Source organism: Pleurodeles waltl, chromosome 9 (assembly GCF_031143425.1).
Source record: "Pleurodeles waltl isolate 20211129_DDA chromosome 9, aPleWal1.hap1.20221129, whole genome shotgun sequence".
In the NCBI taxonomy this organism is placed as follows: Eukaryota; Metazoa; Chordata; class Amphibia; order Caudata; family Salamandridae; genus Pleurodeles; species Pleurodeles waltl.
In genome coordinates, this window is record NC_090448.1 from 1159843152 (window position 1) to 1159861796 (window position 18645).

Sequence of the window (18645 nt, forward strand, 5' to 3'; positions counted from 1 at the left end):
GACACCAGCTCCAGCAATCAGTTAGGCAGTCTCCCAGGGGTGGCTGGCAGCAAAATAAAATGGAGGGCCGACAAAAACTATAACACACATACATAATATACACACACATAGCATACATAACATACACACATAACATGCACACCAATATAAATATATACAAACCCACCTTACGTGATGTCCTGCTGCACGTCCTTGGAGCGCAAAGCCCACAGCCAACTCCCTCATCCAATCAAGACACTGTTTTCATGCAGTTAAGCACCATGAAAAGAGTGTCTTGATTGGCTGGGGCAGGCCAGCTCCATGCTCCAAAAGAAATTGTATGCTTGTGCCTTCACGCCAACCCATCTGTCAAAGACAGCTGGGTTGGAGAGGTTTGGATTGCGCATGTCGGTTCGGCCGTAGCAAGGTAGCCGGCCAAACCATCATGCGCACTTCAAATAAAGGGGCCACTCCTCACTGCTGCCAATCATTGGCAGCAGTGACGCACTGGCCCCGCCCTGCCCTTGCACTTTGTTTGCTGGCAAAAAACATCAAAAATAAAATGGTAATAAAATAATTGTATTACTATTTTATTTTTTACGCTTTCTGAACAGCAGTGCAGCGGGGTGACGCTCCACCGCTCCCATGGAGGAACCACCACTGCTGAGTGTCCTCAAGGGGACGGACGATGCCGTTGACTGGCTCCGGCTCTCACCTGATGAGTGGCACAGCATCAGATCAGAGGGAGGATTTCCAGCACGCCACAGCTCAGGGCCCAGCAAATAACAGCTGTGGGCGTCTACCGCCGTGGCTCGCCACTTGCCAATGCACAGTGGCCCTGGAAGGCACAGAAACTCCTCCGCGCCCAGGTCTGTGCCCATATCCCAGACCCTAGCTCATTTGGTGTAGGTTGTCCAGTCACTGTTGTTGAGGCTATTTCTGTCCTTGGCAGGACTCGGCCGGCCATGTTAGATGGTGCCATACAAGCCTTTCCATGTGTGTTGCACCCTAAAATAATTTTGAGAAAATGGTGAAAAGCCTCAAGTGACAGAAGCTATTCATAAAATACAATGTTACATGGCCTATTATTCACCATGGTATCTAGTTACACTTCTAGGTGTCTGTCATTCAATTTTGTCAACCAGCTTCTTCCAGGTAGATTCTCAATCATATATCGTGACTGCGAATCTGCTTGGTAGGGATGGGGAAAAAAAAAATATTAAAACAAATCCTCCAATCTCAGTTATCCACCCAGACCAAGTGACTGTGTGCTCATACATGTAATATGTGCACCCAGTGAGGTTGTGCATCAAATGACTAAGACCGCTCCTCAATGTGTAGGACTCACACTAAATAGGCAAGTCTGTGCATTCATTTGTAGGACTTGCATCACATGAGTGAGGTTAGGTTCCAAAAAGTGTGAGTTACAAGCAATTAGTGAGCATCTTCTAAGAAGTGAAAATCACATCCAGTAAGTGAGAATCTTCTCTAAAGTGTCAGACTCCCACCCAGTGGGAGAGACTGTGCAGTATTTGTGAGACTCGAGCCCAATACTAGATAGTTTGTACTAAGTTCTGGAACTTCAGAGTCTTTAGCTTTAAACTAGCAGTAACAACTTACTTTCTCCTAAGCCCCTGGGTCATTTGGGTATCCACAGAAATGTATCCTGGATGCTGTAGTCGTTATAAAGATTGTATGGTGCCCTGGGATCTAAGTGTTCTGTGTGGGACAAGTTCTTTTGGAAACCAGTCATCAAAACTTATTTAGTCAATGAGTCTGTAGGAATTTCAGAAAGCCTTTTTAGGTGGGTTTAGTGATTCCCAAAACTGAGAAACCCAAACACACCAGGAGGTAATTTGAAATCCCTTCTTCAAGGTTTGCATGGCATCACTGCTGTATGACTTTTTAAACTTTGAAAGTCTAAACAAAATTCCAGATATTTCCATCAAAGCTCACCGTGTGTAAGTTCTTGACCCCAGCATGATGAAGGAAGGTTGAAAGCGTGAGGTACAAGATGTAAATCTTCAAGTTGGGAGTCTTCTTGGTGGGATTGGATGGTGCAGGGGCAGAAGCTTGCCAGACAGCCACTACCTCAAAGATGATCACTTGCACTTGTGTATATTATTGTTGTCATTCTCTGTGGGCCACTGGACCCACCGAATCACTCTCCTTTTACTTTATTTGGTCAGTGCATGTTCCTCCAGGGCAAAGTGGCCAGGAGTTCTTTTACTCTTCATTTGCAACTGATGCTAGAGATTCTCTTGCTGACACAGCTCTTCAGTGAGCAGGAAAACATCCTTTTGGACTGAACTACATTCCAGATGGAGGGATGTGGGTCACAAAGAGTTTCATATGTTGAGGACGGTACAAGTCCAGCAGATGAACCTCAAGGCCAAATACAACTTCAATCAGACAATGAGCTTCATTCAAAAACTACCCTAAGGGACAAAAGGGCCATATTACACTCGTGTTTTCAGTGGCACGCTGAATTGATGTTGACACCAGTGTTTAAGCAAGACATATTCAGAATAAATGAATAATGTCTTCTAAATTCTTCTGTTGTAGGATGTGGGGGGGAAGGCCAGGACCCTTCATGTTGATATGAAGAGGGTCACACAGTAGTGCTTCTCCTCTCAAGGGTGACCGTACTAGCCTATCCATCATACAGGGACACACTTTAGAACGGAAAAGTGTAATTACATTGGAGGAAACACAGTTAAAAGTACTGATTGAAGTGAGGCTGGAATCTCGGGCGTAAACCCAGTTTAAAAAAAGATCCACACAATAACATCCACAGCAATACACACAGAACGTCTCCCTCTTCTGTCTATCTCACTCTGGCTAGTGGTGACAACAGTAGATTTTACACTGATGGGTCAATAGAGCTTTGTCCCAGGAGTAAACATGCATTGGTAAAGCCAATAGGGCTCACCTACGCAAGAGCTAGTGGCTCTGACGATGTGTTTTATCTACGTTGTACACCAGCATGGCTGCTGTTCAGCATGGTTAAAGGTAGTGACATAGAGGAGGGTGGTGTGGAGTGGCGTAGAGTGGAATGGCAAAAGTGGAGTAGAGTGTCAGAGTGAAGTGGGATAGAGAGTCACGTATTGGAGTGGAGTTGCGTACAGCGGAGGGTCGTAGAGTAGAGTGGAGTTGTGTGCAGTGCATTGGTATAGAGTGTTGCAGAGTATAGTGGCATAGAGTGCAGTGGCATATAATTCAGAGGCATACAATGTAGCATTGTAAAATGCAGTAGTGTAGTTTAGAATGTTGCATAGAAGAATGCAGTGGCGTACAGTGCAGTAGTGCAGAGTGGAGTGGTGCAGAGTAGAGTATAGCGGGGCAGACTGGAGTGTTCCCAAGTAGAGCAGAATGGCATAGAGTGCAGTGTTGTAGAGCGAGCTGTGCAGAGTAAAGTGGTGTGGAGTGGTGCAGAGTACAATATAGGGCTATAGAGGGCAGTGGCGGAGTGCAGTGACATAGACTGGAGTGCTGCAGAGTACAGGGGTGCAGAGTGGAGTGATACACAGTAGCGTTGTGTGGTAAATGATGATGCAGGGTTAACAGTAGTGTAGGTGAAACAGGATAAGACTTATTCGCAAGGTAGGAGCCTCAGGTTACAGGTAGAAGATGTTATGAAGGTAGCAGGGAGGCCCCCCCGGGGACAGCATCCTTGCTGCTCAGCCCACACATTCCCACTGACACTCACTCAAACCATGCACACAGCAGCATTCTATTACCTCACAGTCACACTGGCTGAGCTGCAGGGGACATTTAACTAGGGAGAAAATGCATGGCATAGAAATGAGGATACCACACGTTCCATAGAGTGCAGTGATATAGAATACAGTAGTGCAGAACAGAGTGGCGTGGAGTTCAGAGGCATAGAGTGAAGTGTTGTGGAGTACAGAATCATAGAGTGCAGTGGTGTAGAGTACATTGGCATAGAGTAGAGTGATGTTGAGTAGAGTGGCATACGTAGAATTGTGTACGTTGGTGCAGAGTAGAGTTCAGTGGCATAGCGTACAGTGGAATAAAGTAACACAGAGTGGCATAGAATAGAGTAGCATGGACTGGTGTAGAATACTTTGGCATAGAGTGTTGCAGAGTATAGTGGCGTAGAGTGCAGTGGCGTAGAGTGCAGTGGCATAGAATTCAGCAGCGTACAATGCAGCATTGTGAAATGCAGTGGTATTGATTAGAGAGCTGCAAAGTAGAGTGCAGTGGCATACAGTGCAGAGAGGAGTGTTGCAGAGTAGGTTGGCATTGAGTGCAGTGGCATAGAGTAGAGTGGCATAGAGTATAGTAGAGTAGAGTGGGAGAGTGCGCAGTGGAATCATGTGGTGCAGAGGGGAGTGGCATATAGTGGAGTGATGCAGAGTGCAGTGCATAGAGTGCAGTGATGCAAGGTTGAGTGGCATAGAGTGCATTGGCCCAGAATGCAGTAGAGCAGAGTTGAGTGGTGTATAGTTCAGTGGAGGAGAGTGCAGTGTTGAAGAGTAGAGTGTCAGAGTGTAGTGGTGTAGAGTGGAAAAGAGTCCAGTAGTGTAGACAGCAGTGGCATAGACTACAGTGGTGCACAGTAGAGTGCAATGGCCTGGAGTGCAGTTGTGTAGAGTGCATTGGAGTGGAATCTAGTGGTGTACAGTGCAGTGGTTTAGAGTAGAGTGGTAGAGTACTCTGAGTGCATTGTAGTAGAGTGCAGTGGCGTGGAGTGGCCTACAGTAGATTGTTTCAGAGTAGAGTGAAGTGGCATAGTGTGGAATGATGCAGGGTAAAGTGCAGTGGCATAGAGGAGAGTGAAGTAGAGTGTAATGGCATAGAGTACAGTGGTGTAGAGTGCAGTAGTGCAGAGTAGATTAGAGTAGCGTACAGTGGATTGGCATAGAGTGCAGGGGCATAGCGTTGAGTGGTACAAAGTAGCGTGCATGGGTGTAAAGTGTATTGGCATAAAGTGCAGTGACGTAGAGTGCAGTGATGCAGAGTGGCTTAGAGTGGAATGGAGTAGAGTGAAGCTGTGCATAGTAGAATGTAGCTTTCTAGACTGGAGTGGTGTAGAGTGCATTGGTGTAGAGTAGAGTGGCCTAGAGTGCAGTGGAGTAGAGTGCCATTGTGCAGAGTGGACTAGAGTGCAAGGACTCAATCAATCAATCATAGTATTTATAAAGCGCGCTATGTACCCGTCAGGGTTTCGAGGCGCTGAGGGGGGGGGGGGGGGGAGGGGAGCGCTGCTGGTTTATCGGTCGAAGAGCCAGGTCTTGAGGAGCCTTCTGAATGCGAGGAGGTCCTGGGTCTGGCGAAGGGATGTGGGGAGAGAGTTCCAGGTCTTGGCGGCGAGGAAGGAGAAGGATCTGCCGCCGGATGTCTTGCGCTGGATTCGGGGAACGATGGCGAGGGCGAGGTTGGCGGATCGGAGTTGACGTGTTGGGGTGTAGAAGTGAAGTCTGGTGTTGAGGTAGGAGGGTCCGGTGTTGTGAAGTGCCTTGTGAGCGTGGGTCAGGAGTTTGAAGGTGATCCTCTTGTCTACCGGGAGCCAGTGGAGTTCCTTTAGGTGAGGGGAGATGTGACTTCGGCGGGGTATGTTGAGGATCAGTCGGGCGGAGGCATTTTGGATACGTTGGAGGCGTTTGATGTCTTTGGTTGGGATGCCTGTGTAGAGTGCGTTGCCGTAGTCAAGTCTGCTGCTGACGAGGGCCTGGGTCACCGTCTTTCTGGTTTCTGTTGGAATCCACTTGAGAATTCTGCGGAGCATTCGGAGGGTGTTGAAACAGGAGGAGGAGACGGCGCTGACCTGTTTGGACATGGTGAGGGCGGAGTCCAGGATGAAGCCGAGGTTTCTTGCGTGGCTGGCAGGGGTGGGTGGGGGTCCGAGGACGGAGAGCCACCATGAGTCGTTCCAGGCCGAGGGAGTGCGTCCGAGGATGAGGACTTCCGTCTTGTCGGAGTTGAGATTCAGGCGACTGTCGTTCATCCAATCGGCGATGGATTTTAGTCCCTCGTGGAGGTTTGTTTTGGCGGTGAGCGGGTCTTTGGTCAGGGAGAGGACGAGCTGGGTATCGTCGGCGTAGGAGATGATGCTGAGATGATGTTGGCGGGCCAGTTGAGCGAGGGGGGCCATGTAGATGTTGAACAACGTGGGGCTGAGGGAGGATCCTTGGGGGACGCCGCAGATGAGGTTGGTGGCTTTGGAGCGGAAAGGGGAGAGACGGACTCTCTGCGTTCTGTCGGAGAGGAAGGATGAGATCCAGTGGAGGGCTTTATCTTGGATGCCGGCTTCCTGGAGGCGGGTCAGTAGGGTGCGGTGGCAGACGGTGTCAAAAGCGGCTGATAGGTCGAGGAGGATGAGGGCTGAGGTTTCGCCGTTGTCCATTTGATGTCTGATGTCATCTGTGGCGGCGAGGAGGGCGGTCTCAGTGCTGTGGTTTCGTCTGAATCCGGATTGTGAGGGGTCCAGGATGGAATTGTCTTCGAGGAAGTGGGTGAGCTGAGTGTTGACGATCTTCTCGATGACTTTCGCTGGAAAAGGGAGGAGAGAGATCGGACGGAAGTTTTTGAGGTCGTTGGGGTCAGCCTTGGGTTTTTTGAGGAGGGGTTGGATTTCTGCGTGTTTCCAGCTGTCCGGGAAGGTGGCAGAGGTGAAGGAGAGGTTGATGGTCTTGTGGAGTTCGGGGGCGATGGTGGCGTTTGCTGAGTTGAAAACATGATGGGGGCAGGGGTCCGTGGGGGAGCCTCAGTGGATGGTGTTCATGGTTGCTATGGTTTCTGCCTCGTCCACGTGGGTCCAGGCGGTGAGGCGGCAGTCGCGGGAGGAGACGTCGGGGGTGGGGTCTGGCGGTGGACCGGTGATGAAGCTGTCGTGGATGGTGATGATTTTCTGGTGGAAGAAGGTGGAGAGGTCGTCGCAGAGTTTCTGGGAGGGCGGGATGTCGTTGGAGTTGGCTTTCGGGTTGGAGAGTTCCTTCACGATGCCGAAGAGTTCTTTGCAGTCGTGGGCGTTGTTGTTGATGCGTTCGGTGAAGTGGGCGCGCTTGGCGGTGCGGATCCGTTGGTGGTGTTCGCGGTTGGCGTTTTTGAGGGCGGCGAGGTTGTCGGGTGTGCGTTCTTGGATCCATTTCTTTTTGAGTTTCTGGCAGTTGCTTTTGGAGGTGGTGAGATCGTCTGTGAACCAGGCTGGTTTTCTCTTTCCTTGGGTGGTGGTGGGTTTCTTGAGAGGGGCAAGGGTGTTGGCGCAGTCGAGGATCCATTGATGGAGGTTGATGGCGGCTGTGCTCGGGTCGATTGCGTCGGGTGGAAGGTTGTTGACGAGGGTGTTGGTCAGTTGTTCTTGGGTGATTTTGCCCCAGCGGCGGTGGGGAGGAAGCTGGATGCGGTGTTGCTCTGTGGTTTTCTTATAGGTGAAATGGACACAGTGATGGTCAGTCCAGTGGAGTTCGGAGGTGTGGCTGAAGGAAATGTGGTTGCTAGAGGTGAAGAGGGGGTCAAGGGTGTGTCCGGCGATGTGGGTAGGTGTGTTGACTAGCTGGCGGAGACCGAGGTTGAGGAGGTTGGAGGTCAGTGACGCGGTGTTGACGTCGTTGGCATTTTCCAGATGGTAGTTCAGATCTCCCAGGAGGATGTAATCCGGGGAAGCGAGGGCGTGGGTGCTTGCAAGGTCGGCGATGGTGTCGTTGAAGGGGGGTCTTGGTCCTGGAGGGCGGTAAATGAGGGTTCCTCTGAGGGTCGTGTTGGGGTCCGTGTGGATCTGGAAGTGGAGGTGTTCGGCTGTCTTGAGGGTGTCGTCTGAGTGGGTGTGGATTTTGAGGGTAGCTTTGTGAGCGATGGCTATTCCGCCGCCGATTCCGTTGGTTCGATCTCGTCTGGTGATTTTGTATCCGTCCGGTATGGCGATGGCGATGTCCGGAGACGAGGAGTCGTTCCACCAGGTTTCGGTCAGGAAAGCCACGTCAGGAGCAGTGGTGTCGAGCAAATCCCAGAGCTCGATGGCGTGTTTCCGTGCGGAGCGGGTGTTGATGAGGATGCAGTTCAGGTGGTTGGGGTTGGATGTTTTCGTAGTTGGAGTGGTCGTTCTGATGCAGGAGAAGTTGCAGGTACGGCAGGAAAAAGGTCCTTTAGTGTGCTTCGGGGATGCCCGGTAGCATTCAGTGGAGGGGCCGGGGTTGAAGGCGCGGAGTTCGTTGATCGAGTAGCGGATGCGGGGGGCGCAAGGGCCAGGGGGTGTGGCGCTGGGCGCGGTCCAGGCGCGGACGGGCGCAGACGGGCTTGCCTCTGGCGCACCTCCGGCGCGCCAGCGGCGCACCCGCTGCGCGCGGACGCGCAGCGCCAGCCATTAAGAAGGGAGGGGGGAGGGAGGAGCAGCTGGGAGGCGGGAGGGAGCAGCAAATGGGGGCGCGAGGGGGGCGGGGCCGCAGGGAGGCAGCGGCAGGGAACGTGGAGCGCACAAGGGGCAAAAACACTGAAAACGAGCAAAAAACAGCAGTTACAATAAGAAAAGCACACAATCAGAAAAAAACAAAATGGCACAATATACGATCGGGGAGACAGCAATCAGGGGGGCACAAAGGGGGCAGAAGCGCCGGCGGCGAGGCGCTGAAAAAAGCGAGAAAAACGAAAAACACTTACGGGACGGCGGAAAGCGGCACACGGGTCAAGTGAAGCTAGTCAGAGCCCACTAGACCCCAGGGATGAGGCGCAGGAGGATGCCTGCGGGTGGAGGAGGGCCTCGAACACGCAAACAGCAGCGTGGTCAGGGGACCGAGGCAGGAGGCAGCAGGTTGGTGCTGCGGTCGTGGGGGGCGAGCTCAGGACCTGAAACAGGTCAGAGGTCGCTCACTCGCGACGCGCAGCGCCAGCCATTAAGAAGGGAGGGGGGAGGGAGGAGCAGCTGGGAGGCGGGAGGGAGCGGCAAATGGGGGCGCGAGGGGGGCGGGGCCGCAGGGAGGCAGCGGCAGGGAACGTGGAGCGCACAAGGGGCAAAAACACTGAAAACGAGCAAAAAACAGCAGTTACAATAAGAAAAGCACACAATCAGAAAAAAACAAAATGGCACAATATACGATCGGGGAGACAGCAATCAGGGGGGCACAAAGGGGGCAGAAGCGCCGGCGGCGAGGCGCTGAAAAAAGCGAGAAAAAGGAAAAACACTTACGGGACGGCGGAAAGCGGCACACGGGTCAAGTGAAGCTAGACAGAGCCCACTAGACCCCAGGGATGAGGCGCAGGAGGATGCCTGCGGGTGGAGGAGGGCCTCGAACACGCAAACAGCAGCGTGGTCAGGGGACCGAGGCAGGAGGCAGCAGGTTGGTGCTGCGGTCGTGGGGGGCGAGCTCAGGACCTGAAACAGGTCAGAGGTCGCTCACTCGCGAAGCGCAGCGCCAGCCATTAAGAAGGGAGGGGGGAGGGAGGAGCAGCTGGGAGGCGGGAGGGAGCGGCAAATGGGGGCGCGACGGGGGCGGGGCCGCAGGGAGGCAGCGGCAGGGAACGTGGAGCGCACAAGGGGCAAAAACACTGAAAACGAGCAAAAAACAGCAGTTACAATAAGAAAAGCACACAATCAGAAAAAAACAAAATGGCACAATATACGATCGGGGAGACAGCAATCAGGGGGGCACAAAGGGGGCAGAAGCGCCGGCGGCGAGGCGCTGAAAAAAGCGAGAAAAACGAAAAACACTTACGGGACGGCGGAAAGCGGCACACGGGTCAAGTGAAGCTAGTCAGAGCCCACTAGACCCCAGGGATGAGGCGCAGGAGGATGCCTGCGGGTGGAGGAGGGCCTCGAACACGCAAACAGCAGCGTGGTCAGGGGACCGAGGCAGGAGGCAGCAGGTTGGTGCTGCGGTCGTGGGGGGCGAGCTCAGGACCTGAAACAGGTCAGAGGTCGCTCACTCGCGACGCGCAGCGCCAGCCATTAAGAAGGGAGGGGGGAGGGAGGAGCAGCTGGGAGGCGGGAGGGAGCGGCAAATGGGGGCGCGAGGGGGGCGGGGCCGCAGGGAGGCAGCGGCAGGGAACGTGGAGCGCCCAAGGGGCAAAAACACTGAAAACGAGCAAAAAACAGCAGTTACAATAAGAAAAGCACACAATCAGAAAAAAACAAAATGGCACAATATACGATCGGGGAGACAGCAATCAGGGGGGCACAAAGGGGGCAGAAGCGCCGGCGGCGAGGCGCTGAAAAAAGCGAGAAAAAGGAAAAACACTTACGGGACGGCGGAAAGCGGCACACGGGTCAAGTGAAGCTAGTCAGAGCCCACTAGACCCCAGGGATGAGGCGCAGGAGGATGCCTGCGGGTGGAGGAGGGCCTCGAACACGCAAACAGCAGCGTGGTCAGGGGACCGAGGCAGGAGGCAGCAGGTTGGTGCTGCGGTCGTGGGGGGCGAGCTCAGGACCTGAAACAGGTCAGAGGTCGCTCACTCGCGAAGCGCAGCGCCAGCCATTAAGAAGGGAGGGGGGAGGGAGGAGCAGCTGGGAGGCGGGAGGGAGCGGCAAATGGGGGCGCGAGGGGGGCGGGGCCGCAGGGAGGCAGCGGCAGGGAACGTGGAGCGCACAAGGGGCAAAAACACTGAAAACGAGCAAAAAACAGCAGTTACAATAAGAAAAGCACACAATCAGAAAAAAACAAAATGGCACAATATACGATCGGGGAGACAGCAATCAGGGGGGCACAAAGGGGGCAGAAGCGCCGGCGGCGAGGCGCTGAAAAAAGCGAGAAAAACGAAAAACACTTACGGGACGGCGGAAAGCGGCACACGGGTCAAGTGAAGCTAGTCAGAGCCCACTAGACCCCAGGGATGAGGCGCAGGAGGATGCCTGCGGGTGGAGGAGGGCCTCGAACACGCAAACAGCACCGTGGTCAGGGGACCGAGGCAGGAGGCAGCAGGTTGGTGCTGCGGTCGTGGGGGGCGAGCTCAGGACCTGAAACAGGTCAGAGGTCGCTCACTCGCGACGCGCAGCGCCAGCCATTAAGAAGGGAGGGGGGAGGGAGGAGCAGCTGGGAGGCGGGAGGGAGCGGCAAATGGGGGCGCGAGGGGGGCGGGGCCGCAGGGAGGCAGCGGCAGGGAACGTGGAGCGCACAAGGGGCAAAAACACTGAAAACGAGCAAAAAACAGCAGTTACAATAAGAAAAGCACACAATCAGAAAAAAACAAAATGGCACAATATACGATCGGGGAGACAGCAATCAGGGGGGCACAAAGGGGGCAGAAGCGCCGGCGGCGAGGCGCTGAAAAAAGCGAGAAAAAGGAAAAACACTTACGGGACGGCGGAAAGCGGCACACGGGTCAAGTGAAGCTAGTCAGAGCCCACTAGACCCCAGGGATGAGGCGCAGGAGGATGCCTGCGGGTGGAGGAGGGCCTCGAACACGCAAACAGCAGCGTGGTCAGGGGACCGAGGCAGGAGGCAGCAGGTTGGTGCTGCGGTCGTGGGGGGCGAGCTCAGGACCTGAAACAGGTCAGAGGTCGCTCACTCGCGAAGCGCAGCGCCAGCCATTAAGAAGGGAGGGGGGAGGGAGGAGCAGCTGGGAGGCGGGAGGGAGCGGCAAATGGGGGCGCGAGGGGGGCGGGGCCGCAGGGAGGCAGCGGCAGGGAACGTGGAGCGCACAAGGGGCAAAAACACTGAAAACGAGCAAAAAACAGCAGTTACAATAAGAAAAGCACACAATCAGAAAAAAACAAAATGGCACAATATACGATCGGGGAGACAGCAATCAGGGGGGCACAAAGGGGGCAGAAGCGCCGGCGGCGAGGCGCTGAAAAAAGCGAGAAAAACGAAAAACACTTACGGGACGGCGGAAAGCGGCACACGGGTCAAGTGAAGCTAGTCAGAGCCCACTAGACCCCAGGGATGAGGCGCAGGAGGATGCCTGCGGGTGGAGGAGGGCCTCGAACACGCAAACAGCAGCGTGGTCAGGGGACCGAGGCAGGAGGCAGCAGGTTGGTGCTGCGGTCGTGGGGGGCGAGCTCAGGACCTGAAACAGGTCAGAGGTCGCTCACTCGCGACGCGCAGCGCCAGCCATTAAGAAGGGAGGGGGGAGGGAGGAGCAGCTGGGAGGCGGGAGGGAGCGGCAAATGGGGGCGCGAGGGGGGCGGGGCCGCAGGGAGGCAGCGGCAGGGAACGTGGAGCGCCCAAGGGGCAAAAACACTGAAAACGAGCAAAAAACAGCAGTTACAATAAGAAAAGCACACAATCAGAAAAAAACAAAATGGCACAATATACGATCGGGGAGACAGCAATCAGGGGGGCACAAAGGGGGCAGAAGCGCCGGCGGCGAGGCGCTGAGAAAAAGCGAGAAAAACGAAAAACACTTACGGGACGGCGGAAAGCGGCACACGGGTCAAGTGAAGCTAGTCAGAGCCCACTAGACCCCAGGGATGAGGCGCAGGAGGATGCCTGCGGGTGGAGGAGGGCCTCGAACACGCAAACAGCAGCGTGGTCAGGGGACCGAGGCAGGAGGCAGCAGGTTGGTGCTGCGGTCGTGGGGGTCGAGCTCAGGACCTGAAACAGGTCAGAGGTCGCTCACTCGCGACGCGCAGCGCCAGCCATTAAGAAGGGAGGGGGGAGGGAGGAGCAGCTGGGAGGCGGGAGGGAGCGGCAAATGGGGGCGCGAGGGGGGCGGGGCCGCAGGGAGGCAGCGGCAGGGAACGTGGAGCGCACAAGGGGCAAAAACACTGAAAACGAGCAAAAAACAGCAGTTACAATAAGAAAAGCACACAATCAGAAAAAAACAAAATGGCACAATATACGATCGGGGAGACAGCAATCAGGGGGGCACAAAGGGGGCAGAAGCAGTGTGCTGAAAAGTAGAGTGCAGTGGTGTTGAGTGGTGTAGAGTGGAGTATGCTTGGTGTGGTAACACACTGCTATTACAGACAACCCATTTTCAATTGAAAGGGCCATTACATTTGTGCAGACATACATTTTTACTAATAACACTGTACAGTGTACAAACAATAACGTGTGGAAATGGCATCACCTAGATTATTGATTTTCTTTTGTTCATATTAAAGTGTTTGTTTTCAACACACTTCAGAATTAACAAAAATGTGCTTCATTTGTGCCTTCATAATTTGGATATATTCTGATATAATTTGCACAGTTCATTGAAATGTTGTGTGCTGAAAAAAAACCTTTCCTACCCCCAGTACCCAACAAGATTTTCAAATAAATCCTGTCACTTTCAAGTCAAAGGAAGAAAAATAAACACCAAGCTCCCTGGGAAGACAGAGCCTGACATTTGATCTCTGTATTTGAATGTATAGGAACTGTGACAAGGTAATATAGCAAGATCTACAGGCATTTTTACAGAATTGGAAGAATACAAGGAGAGGTAGTGTGAAAAGGCTTTGTTCCTTGGGAGGGACAAACTGAAGCTGGACAGCCTAACACAAATAAAGTCAGCAAATAGAAAGCCACAGAAGGTGAGTTACAAACAGCAAAGACAATACTAAGCAATGGGTGGAATGCATTCCAAGGGAAGCTTTCTGAATGTCTCCAAAATGCCTTTAACAAAGGCTTCAACCTAAAATAAGAGCTGTAACCCCCCAAACTGCCCAGTCCTTACAATTACACTTAATTTCATAAATTTCACTCCTGACTTTCAGTACACACTGCTATCCAGTCAGGTCACTCACATCTCGGCAAATTCACTTGAGTCCTGACTTTAAGTGCTCCATGTTATTTCATTCCCAAGTCATAAAAAATGGGTCTCCGAATGCATCATACTTGCAGCACCCTTTGCTATCCTTTTGGGTGACACACAATTCTGCTAATGCCCTCAGTATTGACCTGCAGCTCTCATAGCTCTTTCTCTCCCACAGATCCACACTTTTTCTCTCTTTAACTCCCCCTTTCTCAGTTGACACACAGTTGTGTTGGTGCACTCTCTGACAGAGCATCCCTGCTACTCAGTGAAAGACCACGGATCTCTGCTCATGCTACCAATTCCAGGCCTACAGCACTCTATTTCACTCCAGTCTTGTAAGACACACTGTTCACTTCGTAACAAACCCAACTCTCTTCCCCCCTCTTCATTTTATGTTGTAGCAATTATTTCATTGGGACAAATTAAGAATTGAGCAATATCAGCAAATACAGTGACGTGGAAGTCCAGCTTACTCCCATATGGACTTACAGATGTTAATTGTGATATTTGCACCTATAACACATGGAAACACAATGCTCTGCTTTACACTCGTGCCTGACCACCAGCAGTATGTGCTGTTCCACGCCCGATGGAACGATGTGTCCTTCACATCTCTTTGGCCTCAGCTTGTAAGCGCACTGACTCATCCAGGGTTGAGTCCCAAACACAGCTTCAGACTGGCATAGTTTGCCAGGTCCAGGCTTGACTAGCTCCTCTAGTCTAGGTTTTTCCTTTGCATTCTGGGACTTGTACTCTTGTTTATCCCATTATAAAACCAGGACTACTTGTCCCATAATGCCACACAGTCCTCGACCATATCAGCAGCAAATCACACGTGGACCTGGCAAACTTGGCCAGCATTGTCAATGCAGTCGATCCAGATTTTGAGCCGTCACTATTCCACTGCGTTCTCTCTCTCGCTTTTCTCTATCTCTTTTCTCTCTTCTCACTCTTTTTTTTCTCTCTTTCTCACTCTCTCTCTCTCTCTCACTCTGACCTAGCACCGAGGCACACAAGCTGAGACAGATGCATGCAGACACAAGCAGCCATGCACCCAAACAGGCACATTAGCCAGACATGCTATTTAAAATGGATTAATACCGGTGACAAGAGATTACACCCCCAACTTTACAGCAAGTGCATTAACCAGTTGAGTTACCACTGACAAACACCCATTATTTAAAGCAACTTAGCACCATGGCACTACCCTTCTAAAAGATAACAGAGCATTATTATATGCTGCAGATGCCTTGCTAAATTAGTACCTATCTCCAGGGCTGAAATGAATGGTGCACTGAAAGGTTTAGACCTGGCACTATCATTGGTGCCCATGGCACAGGGGTTGAATTACAAGTGCGGAGACGAAAGGGCGCACCATGACTCTGTCAGTCTTGTGATAGAGGGACAGTGCTCTGGAGACTCTCCGGCTGCTTGGACTGTGTCGACTCTAAGGCCTAGAGTTCTGGGCTTTTGACGCAGGGCAGCGCAGCAACTTAGATTAGTGTGCTGCGTCAAAGGGGTAGAACAGGAGTGTGCTGTATCTATACAATATGGAGCATTCCTGTTCTTTCCCGTTTTGCTGGCACCGCTTTGGCAGTCTAGCGCCATTGCAGACAGATGGTGCAACGCTGTCTGCGTTTCATGCAGGATTATGTTTGTGCAGGAAGGAGCACCTTCCTGCACAAAAACAATCCTGGGAGGCTTTTTCCTCTTTCTATATGTGCTGCTAAATGCAGCACACAGAGTGTGGAAAAAAATGATGTGAAATAAAGATATTCCTCCTTGTTGCACCTCCATTGTGGAGGCGTAAGGTTTGGTGTATCCCCAGGATTACAGGCTCTTGTAAATCGGGGAGTGCATCAAAATCCATGGGTGTAGCATGGGAACACCGACGACAATGCCGATGGAATGCCTCCAGAGTGGAGAGTAAGGTAACGCAGAAATTTGCGCAGCCTTGCCTTACTCCATATCTATGAGGCCTTTCACAGTCACGCAAAATGGCTTTGCGTGTTCTCATAGATGTGAGTTCAAGGTTTGCGTCGCCCGTGTGTCACAAAAAGTGATGCTACGAAGGTGCAGTGGGCTCGTAAAAGTGGCCCTCAGTGCCTCACTGCCTGCCAGCTCCAACGTCTGCATTTGTGTTAAGGCTTTGGGGTCAGAGAAGGGACTGTGTGAGTAACTGAGGGCTGACTGCCGAATGACTCAAAAGCCAACCCCCGCCCTTAACCCCTAGTCTGTGGCCGCAAATCACAAACTGCCCAGTGGCACAATAACGCCCCCCACGAACATCCCCCCACGTACCCTCCAAATCCACCCTACCATACCCTGCCAGGCACACTGGAATCTGCAGTATATGGAAAAAAGACCCTTCACAATACACGAGACAAGGGCCTGGCACTGGGCTGGCACAAAGGAATCCGCAGTAAATAGGAGAAGAGCCTGGCACACACATTGCCTGGCACAATGGAGTTCACAATGCAGGAGACAAGAACGTGACACTGGGCTGTCACAATGAAATCAGCAGTACAGGCGACAGAGGGCTGGCACTGGGTGGCACAATGGAATCCACAATACAGGGGACAAGAGCCTTGCGCACATCCTGCCAAGGGGGGCAAAGGCTTACCGCAGACCACTAGAAGGACAGCCGTCTCCTTATCAGAAGCCTCCCCTCTAACAAATGTCTCACCCCTGCCAATGCGCACTAGAGTTGTGAATGTGCACTTTAGGCTTGCTTCAATCTGCGGGCCTCTCCCCATCACCCGTGGCTTGTTCTTATGCCATAAACTGGCCCCGGACTGAGACCTGGGATCTATGCACCAGGGCGAGGATGGCAGGCATCTCAGGAGGGCACCATGCCCCTCACAGACGCGCAGCTGCAATGCGGACAGGGCGCTTTGAGTGGCGCCCAGTGAGGTAGAGGTGGGGAGAGCGGACGTGTGGGTACGCAAGGGTTAATGTGAAGGCCCGGTAATGCCGCGGCTGTTACAAGGCAGGTGCTGACGCAGGCGGATGGGCCCTCTTCCGGCGCCAAATAAGGTTCATTAAAATTCACTGCGAAATCCATATTTATTAAATAGTCACCTCTAAAACGAATTACCCTGAAGGTGTGATGTCTGGCGGCTGCCGGCGGAGGTGGCTTCCCCTTGGACAAGAAATGCCAGCCTCTCCTGCCAGAAGAAGGGGTCCGGCAAAGTCTGACAACTGAGCCAGCGCGCAGAAAAGAGCAGAACGCGATGAAAATGCATATAATCAAATTTGCACCGCTCGTGTCAAGGCGCAGACCCCTTCCCCTGTGGACATCCACCCCCGGGGCCCAGGCTTGAGCGCGTCTCGGCTAATGATGGCTCCTTCGAGACAACACCCCCGTGGGTTGATGCGGAGGCATCCGGCGACCCCGCCAGGATGGCTCGCGCGTGGGCGCGCGCACGTGAACCCCGCGCTCGTTATTTCTGGGGGCAGAGGCAGGCCTGCTCATTAGCGCTGCATCAGGACCAGCCCTTAACGATCTGCACGTGTGCCTGCCTAGGAGATGCGCGGGCCAAGACAGATGGGCAAGAAGAGGAGGGAATTCAGTGGCCACCAACCATGACCGACGACCAGCGGGGAGCTCCTCGCTAATTTCATATCCCCATCAACAAAGAAAAAGAAAACGAGGTAGCGGGGGAGGGAAGTAATGTTGTTATAATAAAGATACCTAATGCACTTATATTACCGGTTAAAACAAAAGGACTGGAGGTGTGACACACCAAAGAATAGGCTCTGATAAAACTCTTTAAGCCAGACCCCAAAAATTACAAAAGTCGGACCTTTTTATCCCACATCCTAGGGATTCTAAGGGTACACTGGGTTTGTGGATTATCCTGGAGGAGACCGAGAAAATAGGCAAAATATAGCAACATTTTGAGTTTTTTTTCTTTTAGGAAAAATAGGGACACCTAGGGGTATCCAGGGTGGACTAACTTGAGTGAGTCTCACCATTTATTTTTACCCAGAATTCCTTGCAAATCTCAAACTTTGACTAAAAAAAAAAAAAAAATGTCCTCATATTTCTGTGATGGAGAGTTCTGTAATCAGAGGGGAGCCACAGAGTTCTATGCACCCGGCATTCCCTCAAATCTTGTGATAGAAATGGTACCTCACTAGTGTGAAGCTGGTCTAGTGCCCGCTGCAGGAACCAACCGAAAATGCAACATGGACGCAGCACAGTTCTCCACTGATAACTGACCTTTTTTTTCCAATGTGGTTACCTGTAGATTTTGGACCCCAGCTCAGCCGGCACCGAGGGAAACCTATCCAACCTGTATATTTTTAAAAACTAGACACCTAGGGGCTTCTGGCGTGGGCTGACCTGTGTGGGTCTCACCAGGTGTTTTACCCAAAATCTCTTTCAAGCCTCAAAATAGAAAGGTGTTCTTCTAGGAATAAGAAGAGCCAATCTTAGAGAAATCCCAAATCTTGAAATGAGGGCACTTCTACAAAAGCATCAGATAAATTGTCAATGGCTGGCGCAGTTAACAAATGGACCAGGTGCGGTGAAACCTAAAAGACAGGTTTCAGAGCAATTCTAGACTCAGTGTTTTGGGGCAATCTTATGACAGGTTTCAAATAAATCCTATTAATGAGGCTCAAATTAAGAAATAAGAGGATTTAAAAACCTCACAAGTTTGAGTTGCAAAATACTTTGAAAGATCGAGCCCAGAGATATGGGCTTTCTTGCAGAGAGACTGTTAAGGATTGGCACCCGATACATCCTAAACAGTGGATTTAAAAGAATACCACACATCAGTCTCTGTCAAAAGTCGAAGGTCAGGCTTGAAGTAATCCCACATTCTGGAGTTCATAATCTTTACTCAGTTCCTCTCAGGGGTCATGCTGCTTTTTTGCTTAATTTACTCCCATGAATTTCTTCAGGTATTAGGATGCAAATGGTCACCTGCACGGCCCTTGAGAGCTTGCACCCCTGCCCAGAGTACAGCATGGCAAGTTCTATAGGTTTTTGATTTTTGCCTCGGCATACGTGACAATCATGCG